The 7,500-nt window shown below is 47.0% G+C and overlaps 1 protein-coding gene across 1 annotated transcript in view; it reads right to left on the bottom strand.

Annotated features, from left to right (window-relative positions):
- LOC135090356 (neuropilin and tolloid-like protein 2) overlaps positions 1-7,500 on the bottom strand; it is a 194,856-nt gene that overhangs the window by 40,805 nt on the left and 146,551 nt on the right. The window lies entirely within an intron of this gene.

Genomic DNA, 7,500 nt, shown 5'->3' with positions numbered 1-7,500 from the left:
AAAATCTCACCTGTTTATTTTGCAATCTACGTAAAGAGGAAACAGAGAACAAAGAGATGGGGAGAGATAAATTAGCTTAAAGGCGCGGCGGCAAACTGTGCCATCAAGATAAACTCAAGATGGCGCTGCAGGAGGAGGAGGAGGAGGAGGAGGAGGAGGAGGAGGAGGAGGAGGAGGAGGAGGAGGAGGAGGAGGAGGAGGAGGAGGAGGAGGAGTACAGTAGCAGTGTGAAGATAAAGGATGAGGAGAAAGTAGGGAAGGAGGAAGAGGAAGAGGAAGAGGAGAGTGCAGATGAAGGAGGAGGAGGAGGAGGAGGAGGAGGAGGAGGAGGAGGAGGAGGAGGAGGAGGAGGAGGAGGAGGAGGAGGAGGAGGAGGAGGAGGAGGAGTGAGAATATGAAGGAAGAGGACGTGGAGGAGGAGAAAGAGGACGTGTGAAGATGAAGAAGAGGAGGATGAAGAGAAAGAAAAAGAGTAAGAAGATGAAAGAAGATGAGGGAAGAAAAATAAAGAAGCGAAGAGGCGAGAAAAAAAAAGAGGAGAGCAGGAGTGAGGGAATGAATAAATAGAAGGCAGTGGAGATAAAGAAGTGAGAAGGAAAAAAAAAGAAAGAGAAGGAGAGGGAGAAGAAGGAGAAGGAGGAGGAGGAGGATGAGGAGGTAGCAAAGGAAAACAAAGAAAAGAACACAGATAAAGAAAAAAGAAAAAAGAAAGAAATGAAGAAAGAAATAAAGAAATGTAAAACTAGGAAATAATAAACAAAACAAAAAAAAACAGTGGAATGAGATAAGGATAAAGTACTATAAGAGAGAAAAAAAGAAAAAGAAAAGGAAAAAGAAGAAAAAAAGGAAACATGAAAATAGAAAAAAAAGAAAGAAAGAAGAAGGAGGAAGAGGGGATGACATAATATGTGCAAGGGGGCTCAATGACGTCATTTCCGAGACGTGGCGCCTTGCAATTGGCCAACACAACACCGGAGAGGACCAATCAACGACCGCCTCTCCCCTCCCTCTCTCTCTTCACTCTCCTGCCGGAAAATTGAGCCCATAATGTAAGGGAGGGGAAGAGAGGAAGAGAGGAGGAAAGGGAGGAGAGGGGGAAACAGAGAAAGAGAGGAGGGAAAGGAGGGGATGTGATAAAGAGAAGGAAGAGAGAAGGGAGGAAAGAGAGCAATGGGGAAACAGATGAAGAGAGGGAGAACAGAGGGAGAGAGGAAAGGGAGGTGGAATAAAGAGGGGAAGAGACGAAACGGAGGACAAAGAAAAAAGGGAGAAAATGAGGAAAAAAGGAGAGAGAGAGAGAGAGAGAGAGAGAGAGAGAGAGAGAGAGAGAGAGAGAGAGAGAGAGAGAGAGAGAGAGAGAGAGAGAGAGAGAGAGAGAGAGAGAGGCAAGTAAAATGCGCGAGGGAGAGAGAGAATGTGAGGAAAAGAACGAGAAAAGATAAGAGACAAAGTAAGAGAGAGAGAGAGAGAGAGAGAGAGAGAGAGAGAGAGAGAGAGAGAGAGAGAGAGAGAGAGAGAGAGAGAGAGAGAGAGAGAGAGAGAGAGAGAGAGAACCATAGGGATTTGGAATGATTAAAATCTAATTTACTAAGGAAGTCGGGAAGTTGAGTCGGAAGGAGGAGGAGGAGGAGGAGGAGGAGGAGAGGAGGAGGAGGAGGAGGAGGAGGAGGAGGAGGAGGAGGAGGAGGAGGAGGAGGAGGACCTGATCCAGACACTCTTTGATGGGGAAGAAAAATGAGGCAAAGAAAACGAGAATAAGGTAATAGTGTTGAGAGAGAGAGAGAGAGAGAGAGAGAGAGAGAGAGAGAGAGAGAGAGAGAGAGAGAGAGAGAGAGAGAGAGAGAGAGAGAGAGAGAGAGAGAGAGAGAGAGAGAGAGAGAGAGAGAGAGAGAGAGAATGGGAGGGACACCATCAGTAAGAGGGGGACAGAGGGGCAGAGGGGGAGGGAGGGAAAAAGAGAGGGAAGGGGAAGAGGGGAGAAGAGAGAGGGAAGGGGAAAGAAGAATACGAAGAAAGGAGATAGAGGGGAGGGAGGGAAGATGGGAAAGAGGGGAAGAGGGGAAGAGGAAGAAAGGGAAAGAAAGAAAGGATGAGGAGGGGAGAAGGGAGGATAAAAAGGGAGAGTATAGAAGAGAAAGGGAGGGAAAAGTGGAGGGAGAGGAAAAGAGGGAGGGAACGGAAGAAAAAGAGGAAAGGAGGAAAGGAAGGAGGGAGAAAAAGGAGATGGAAGGAAAGAGAGGGAAGGAAGGGAGAGGAAATGGAGGAAAAGGGAAAGAGAGAGAGAAAGAGAGAGAAAAGAAGTGGAGAGGAAGAGAAGGAGGAAAGGAGAGATTAAAACCGGAGATTACTTGAGAGAGAGAGAGAGAGAGAGAGAGAGAGAGAGAGAGAGAGAGAGAGAGAGAGAGAGAGAGAGAGAGAGAGAGAGAGAGAGAGAGAGAGAGAGAGAAGAAACAATGAATGAGGAGAGAGGATAAAAAAAATATTAAATGGGGAGGAGGATGTGCCAAGGAAGTGAGGGAAGAGGGGAGGAAAGAGGGGTGATGGGGAGGGGAGAAGACAAGGAAAAAGGGGAGGGATAAATGTGCTTGGGTACGAGAGAGGGAGGGAGAGAGAGAGAGAGAGAGAGAGAGAGAGAGAGAGAGAGAGAGAGAGAGAGAGAGAGAGAGAGAGAGAGAGAGAGAGAGAGAGAGAGAGAGAGAGAGAGTGTGAGTCAGACAGATATGCAGGAATGGTTGAGTGACAGATGAAAGAGAGAGAGAGAGAGAGAGAGAGAGAGAGAGAGAGAGAGAGAGAGAGAGAGAGAGAGAGAGAGAGAGAGAGAGAGAGAGAGAGAGAGAGAGAGAGAGAGAGAGAGAGAGAGAGAGAGAGACTTAAGAGGAGAAATGAATCAGAGTAAATGGGAAAAAGAAGGAAGATACGGACGTGAGAGGAGGAGGAGGAGGAGGAGGAGGAGGAGGAGGAGGAGGAGGAGGAGGAGGAGGAGGAACACAAACGACAAACAAACAAAAACACAAGAACACAAAGCAAACTTATTCACCCTTATGAAAGAGAAGAAGAAGAAGAAGAAGAAGAAGAAGAAGAAGAAGAAGAAGAAGAAGAAGAAGAAGAAGAAGAAGAAGAAGAAGAAGAAGATGATGATGAAGATGAAGATTAAGATGAAGATAAGCAGCAGCAGTACTATTACAGCAACCCATATTAACAAATCACTCTTTCTTTCTATCCCTCCCCTTCCCTCTTCCCTCCCTCCATCCATCCATCCTTACCCTCACTCAATAACCATCGTGGCAATCCTTAAGGGGCGTTAGAGCTTCGAGGGGCGGCGGGGGGCGGGCAAAATCTCCATAATTATTCAGTTTATCAAATATAATACGTAGATTCTGACCATGTGAGTGAAACACGGAGAGAGAGAGAGAGAGAGAGAGAGAGAGAGAGAGAGAGAGAGAGAGAGAGAGAGAGAGAGAGAGAGAGAGAGAGAGAGAGAGAGAGAGAGAGAGAGCTTAGGGCGCCGCGGGGGCAGTGAGTGCCTGAGCGAATGAGTGAATGAGTGAGAGAAGTGGAGAGAGGTGTGTGAGAGACAGACGGAAGAGGAAAGAGAGAAAGATAAGGTGGGGAGAATGAAGGAGAGTTGGTGAGGGGAAAGAGATACGGCGAGGCATGAAAGATAGGAATGAGAGAGAGAGAGAGAGAGAGAGAGAGAGAGAGAGAGAGAGAGAGAGAGAGAGAGAGAGAGAGAGAGAGAGAGAGAGAGAGAGAGAGAGAGGAGGGAAAAAGTAATGCAAAAGATGGCAAGGGGGAGGAATCGAAGACGAGGGGAGGAGAGATGAAGTAACAGAGGAGGAGGAGGAGGAGGAGGAGGAGGAGGAGGAGGAGGAGGAGGAGGAGGAGGAGGAGGAATGTAACTCACAGCCAATTTCTTCGTCCTCTTAATGACGTCACAAGCATTTCCTCTCCTTCAAGCTAGTGATACGAGAAGCACGCCACGCTTCTCTTTCATTGACGAAGAAGAAGAAGAAGAAGAAGAAGAAGAAGAAGAAGAAGAAGAAGAAGAAGAAGAAGAAGAAGAAAAAGAGGAACAACAACAACAACAACAACAACAACAAGGCCCAGGAGGAGGGGGAGGAGGAGGAGGAATACAAAGGAATACAAAGGAGGAGGAGGAGGAGGAGGAGGAGGAGGAGGAGGAGGAGGAGGAGGAGGAGGAGGAGGAGGAGGAGGAGGAGGAGGAGGAAGAAGAAGAAGAAGAAGAAGAAGAAGAAGAAGAAGAAGAAGAAGAAGAAGAAGAAGAAGAAGAAGAAGAAGAAGAAGAAGACCAACAACAACAACAACAATAACAACAACAACAACAACAAAAACAACAACAACAACAAGACAGACGCTAAAGAGGGGGAAAACGCCAATCACTACACCCATTTATCAATTACTAAGGGGGCGAGATAAACCCCTAACACACGAGACATCCCTCCAACACCCCACTCCCTCTCTTCCCTCTCTTCCCCCTCCACGCCCCCTCTTAGCCTGGTCGGGTCCTCTGCCTCCAAATGAAGTGACGGAGGAGTGAGGTTGACGGGGCGTAGCGGCGGCGGTGCGTGGAGGTGTCGCGAACGAAGGGAAGAGGGAAGGGAGGAAAAGATTGGAGGAGGTAGTGTGGTGGTGGTGGTGGTGAAGGGAAAGATGTGGTGGAGTGGTGTTGTGGAATGATGGTGGTGGTGGTGGTGTGGGTGAATAAATAAGTGGTGTTGTGGTAGTGGTGGTGATGATGACAAAAGAGAGAGAGAGAGAGAGAGAGAGAGAGAGAGAGAGAGAGAGAGAGAGAGAGAGAGAGAGAGAGAGAGAGAGAGAGAGAGAGAGAGAGAGAGAAACAACTCGTGGTAGTGGTAGTGAACTAGGAGAGAGAAAGAGAGAAAACAAGAAAATGAGAGTGAAAAGAGAGGAGAGGGAGAGAGGAACCGTCGTGATGAGAGAGGACAGTGGTGATGGAAGGAAGAGGAAAGTGGAATGGTGTGGAATGGTACAGTTCATTCCCTCCCTTCACCATCATCACCACCACAACCACCACCACCACCACCACCACCACCAGGGAGGACCGAGGTGTGCTCCCTAGGGCCTGAAGTGACAAGTGTGAGGCAGGGTGACGTCGAGAGAGAGAGAGAGAGAGAGAGAGAGAGAGAGAGAGAGAGAGAGAGAGAGAGAGAGAGAGAGAGAGAGAGAGAGAGAGAGAGAGAGAGAGAGAGAGAGAGAGAGAGAGAAATACATTATCTAAACACCACTTAATTTAAAAATAGTATAAATAAAAACAATTCGTAATATTAAGAAAATGCAATATAGATAAAACAGGAAAGAAGGAGGAATAAAAAATGAAGAAAAGGGATAAAAAGAGGGAACGAAATTAAGGAGGAGGAGGAGGAGGAGGAGGAGGAGGAGGAGGAGGTCAAAAGGAAGCTGTTGCCATCTCACTCCTTCCCAGATGTTTGTTTTGCTAATGTTGTTTCATAGGGCGCCGCCACGCCTGCCTCTGACACCTCCCAGCACCACCCTCACCCTTCCCTCCCTCCTCCAGTCACCCTTCCTTCATATACCCTACCTACACTATGTCTCTTCACCCTGCTTTGCCCTTAACTCATTTCTCACCCTTTCAGTGTTTACTTTTTGTCACTCTACATTCTTCACCCTATTCTCGCTCTTCGTTCCTCCCATCACCCTACTTTTGTCCTTTACTCATTCATTACCCTTCCCTTCCACTGATTATCTTTCGTCTCTCACCCTAGTACAATCCTCACCCCTTTTTCTCTTTCATCTCCACCTTATTTAGTCCTTAATTAATTCTTCACCCTTTATCTTTTCTTTCCACACTCTTCACCCTGTCCTCACCACTCTACAATGCTTCCTTCTAGCTTTCTCCCTTCCATCTCTTTACCCTGCTAATCCTTCTGTCCATATCACCCTTCATTTATTCACCCTAATTTCCTCTCCTCCGGTAACCCTAATTTCTGTCACCCTCAGCACACTCCAGCAGCTCCTAAATCCCTGTCTCTCACCCTTCATCCACCTTCAGGCTTCCAGTCACTCTGATATCCCTTCCTCCGTCACACCTTGTTCTCAAATACCACGTCTGTCTCCCTTAGGCCCACACTAATTCTCTCTCTCTCTCTCTCTCTCTCTCTCTCTCTCTCTCTCTCGCAAACGACCATTTCACTCATGCATTCTTCCCCAGACCATTTAAATATGTCCTCCTCCTCACTGTCTTCTTCCTTTTTCCTCCTCCTCCTCTTCCTCCTTACCCAAATTCCTCTAACAAGCCTAAAATTACCAACTTCACTCTCAGAATTAAGAAAAAAAAAACATGAAAAAAAAGATTAAGGTTAAATTTTTACCTTCACGCCTAAATTTGTGAGCTCCCTCCGCCCCGCCAGTATTTTCAGAGGGCGCGTCTCCCGAAGTGTCACTCCCTTGCTCAATATCTCGTGTTTCTTTTACCTGAGCAAAGCAAATTTCCCGTGGTCTTGCATACGTATCGGGGTGTGATTGGGAACTGCGAGAGGGGTAGAGGTGGTGGTGGTCGTGGTGGTAGAGCTAGTGGTGGTACTGACGTATCAAGTGAGTATTGGTGGTGATGGTGGTGGTGGTGGAAGTGATAGTAGTAGTAGTAGTAGCAGTAGTAGTAGTAGTAGTAGTAGTAGTAGTAGTAGTAGTAGTGATAAAAGTGGCAGTGGTGGAGGCCGATGGTTCCACTGCAGGAATATTGATGCTTCCACTTGCAGCCACATGCCATCTTCCAACACGTGGACTTCCTGGGCTGCTTATATTAACATTCCACAGGGGACGCGAGGAAGCCACATACAGGCATCGAGGGTGGTGGTGGTGGTGGTGGTGGTGGTGGTGGTGGGGACCGTGACGTGGGAGGTGTGGAATGTGAGGTCATTATTAATAGTGTTGGTGCTGTTGTTGTTGGAGGTATTATTATTATTATCATTATTATTATTATTACTATTATTATTATTATTATTATTATTATTTTTATTATTACTAGTTGTTGTTGTTGTTGTTGATGCTGTTATTGCTGTAATAGTAAGAGCAGCAATGTTAGCACTGTATTAGTATTAGTATTACAAGTAGTAGTAGTAGTAGTAGTAGTAGTAGTAGTAGTAGTAGTAGTAGTAGTAGTAGTAGTAGTAGTAGTAGGAGTAGTAGTAGCACCACCACCACCACCACCACCATCACCAGCAGCAGCATTAACAGTAGTACTCGAAGCAGTAGCATTACACCACCACCAACATCACCACCACCATCACCACCACCACCACCACCACCACCACCACCACCACCACCAGTAAGTCACTATCAACACACTCATCACCACAATCACAGTAATGGCTCCTCCAACTCCTGAATCAGCCATCGCATTCCCGTGACAGCACAACTTACCTTCGTCTTCCCTGTAACTCCGCCACAACTCCGCCCCAAGGGAAGCTACTTACTCCTAAGACACGAAAAACCCACTTA

Source organism: Scylla paramamosain, chromosome 3 (genome assembly GCF_035594125.1).
Source record: "Scylla paramamosain isolate STU-SP2022 chromosome 3, ASM3559412v1, whole genome shotgun sequence".
Lineage (NCBI taxonomy): Eukaryota > Metazoa > Arthropoda > Malacostraca > Decapoda > Portunidae > Scylla > Scylla paramamosain.
Note: the sequence above shows the minus strand (reverse complement) of the source record. Positions and strands in the feature narration are given on the sequence as shown.